This window comes from Rhinopithecus bieti, unplaced genomic scaffold (assembly GCF_001698545.2).
Source record: "Rhinopithecus bieti isolate Rb0 unplaced genomic scaffold, ASM169854v2 scaffold_56174, whole genome shotgun sequence".
NCBI classification, from domain to species: Eukaryota; Metazoa; Chordata; class Mammalia; order Primates; family Cercopithecidae; genus Rhinopithecus; species Rhinopithecus bieti.
In genome coordinates, this window is record NW_016824749.1 from 3,848,552 (window position 1) to 3,851,625 (window position 3,074).

Genomic DNA, 3,074 nt, shown 5'->3' on the forward strand with positions numbered 1-3,074 from the left:
CTGACCCGGTGCTTCCCGTGTGGCCACACGGTGTGGCGCTCGCTCCTCTTGGCATCTGTGAGCATGAGACTTTTTTTCAATGGTAGTCATCTCCTATCTATTGGTCTTGCCCTATCAAAATTATAACAAAACCTGTGCTTTAAAATAGTAGGGAAGAAAAGAAGTTAATTCTTGGCATTTAAGGGCCTCTGTAGCTACGGGACTGGCATATGAACAAACAACTACGTTCACAACAAAAAAGATTTGAGAGGATGCACTTTCTAAAATTTGGAGAAGAGGAAAGAAGAAGAGAGATGTGGAGGTCATAGGGCAGGCCTCCAACCCGACCTGTTCACGCCCCTCTGCTCTCCTCCTCAGGGCTCAGCTTGAGGGAAGAGTTCAGGGGGACTGAATGATGGCCTGAGACACCCAAATAACCAACACAGCCAACACCCCTTCTCTCTGCAGTTCTAGCACCTGGCATCCTCAGACATCTTCTTAATACTCACGCAAATTCTACAGAGGAGAAAAATGAGACTTCAGGAGACGAGACTTCAGTCATCACCCGATGACTGAATGGAGGGTGCTGAGTTATAATAGCGATATCTGTCATGTGTGGGTTTCTTCCTATGGCGTAAGCACAATGTTGCCATGTGATTTTATCCACTCAACTGCATAGACTGGGATAGCATAACAGTGGAGCATATGGACTCTGAATTCTGCAGTCTGGGTTTAATTCTGATTCTGCTACATCATAGCACAAGAGTTCATCTTGCTTTAAGTCGTAAGTCATGGCTCCGGAAAGGATGCCCCAAGTATGGCCTTGACCTGCTGAGTACTTTGAACTAAAGGGCATTGAAAAGCCTCAGAAGCAGCCTCAGAACCAAGTCTCTGAACTTCTGCGGCCCTCCTGTCTCTCACCTCTCGTTCCCCTAAGAAGTGAGTCATAGAAGCCAGAAATCCTCTTCTTTAAAGTAGATCACAGAACCTAGAACCTCTTTCCTCAGAGCCAGCCATTAAAAACTAGAGTCGCTACTCGAACTTTCCCTGCCTTTCTGTGTAGAGCTGGCCATAAAGGGGTTCTCTGGCTTCCTTGCCTGAAAGTAGGTTATAAGACCCTCATTCTGGAAGGGGCCCCTGCTCTACACCCAGGAAGAAGGAACGCCACACAGGGAGGTCAAGAGGAACCCAGACAGACGGATCCAGCTGGGTCCCCCTCCATCTGTCACTGTTCCGTCGCTCCCTCTGTGTCCAGTCCCGGCTCTGCAGGGCTGCCACTCTTCATCAAATCTAAGCATAGAAATGGGCAGTTTTCCCTTGGGTCTTCGGGTCTCCATTTACAAAGGCTCCCATGTTTTGTAAAACTTTGATTAAACAAATTTGTGTGCTTTTCTCTTGTTAACGTGTCTTTTGTTACATTTATCCCCTTATCCCCTCTCTTTTACAAACGTCCCTAGATTTTGAGGGTAAAATTATCTCACTGTAGTCATATTTCTGTCTTCATATTTCTGTCTTCAGCAGTGGCCCCTTAGGGTGGTGGTACACGCCTGTAATCCCAGGTACTTGGGAGGCTGAGGCATGAGAATCACTAGAACCTAGGAGGAGGACGTTGCAGTGCGCTGAGATCGCACCACTGCACTCCAGCCTGGGCAACAGAGCAAGACTGCATGTTAAAAAAAAAAAAAATTAAATTAAAACAAAATTAAAATTTAGGCCAGGTGCGGTGGCTCACACCTGTAATCCCAGCACTTTGGTAGGCTTAGGCAGGCGAATCATGAGGTCAGGAGCTCAAGACCAGCCGGGCCAACATGGTGAAACCCCGTTTCTACTAAAAATACAAAATTAGCAGGGCATGGTGGTGCATGCCTGTAATCCCAGCTACTCAAGAGGCTGAGGTAGGAGAATCGCTTGAACCCGGGAGGTGGAGGTTGCAGTGAGCCGAGATCATGTCATGGCACTCCAGCCTGGGGGACAGACCGAGGCTCTATCTCAAAAAAAAAAAAAAAAAAAAAAAAAAAAAAAAATTAAAACTTAAATAAAAAAAAAAATTGAACCAGGAAAGGTCTTGCTGTGAATGTGACATTTTGCCATTTCTTTATTTCTTATCCCCTGTCTTTTACAAACGTCCCTAGATTTTGAGGGTAAAATTATCTCACTGTAGTCATATTTCTTTCTTCATGTTTTATTCACCTCCAGAGTACTTATCACTTTTCAACGTATGGCACATCGTCTTTTATATTTTTAGTTCTGTATTTGTTATCTCCTCTCTCTGGAATACAAGTGCCTGGGGGCAGGGATAGCTGTCATTTGATTTACTGCTATAACACTGGAGTGGAGAAGTGCGCAGGATGCAGTAGATTCTCAATAAATGCTACGGACTGAGTGAGTAACTGTGAGAAGGAAGAATTCTATAGTGGAATTAACAGTGCAGTTACCGATTAGTGATTGAAACAGGAATATGTGTGACCTGAGAGGACAGAGAGGAGGAGATGGGTCTGAGACTGAGTCAGCAGTTCCCGCCTTGGCCATTCTGTGGCTCCCTTAGCCCAGGGTAAGCGGGGAGAATCTAAGGAGGAGAAAGGGGGACATTCATTTAACATGGGCGGTGAGATCGCATGCAGAGACAGAAAGACACACAAACTCACAAAACAACTGGCTTCCAAGCATTGCTTTTTCTGATACTCCCATAAATTCAATGTAACATTAATAACTGTCATCCCTACTGTGATGGATCAAACTTCAAATAATAGGACACATGTGCTGACCAAATTATATTTCTGGGAAATAGTGGGTTTAAAACTTTTCCAGGCCGGGCGCAGTGGCTCATGCCTGTAATCCCAGCACTTTGGGAGGCCAAGGCGTGTGGATCACCTGAGGTCAGGAGTTTGAGACCAGCCTGGTCAACATGGTGAGACCCTGTCTCTACTAAAAATACAAAAAAATTAGCCAGGCTTGGTGGTGGGCACCGTAATCCCAACTACTCGGGAGGCTGAGGCAGGAGAATAACTTGAACCCAGGAGGCGGAGGTTGCAGTGAGCTGAGATCGCGCCACTGCACTCCAGCCTGGGCAACAGGAAACTCCATGTCCAAAAAAA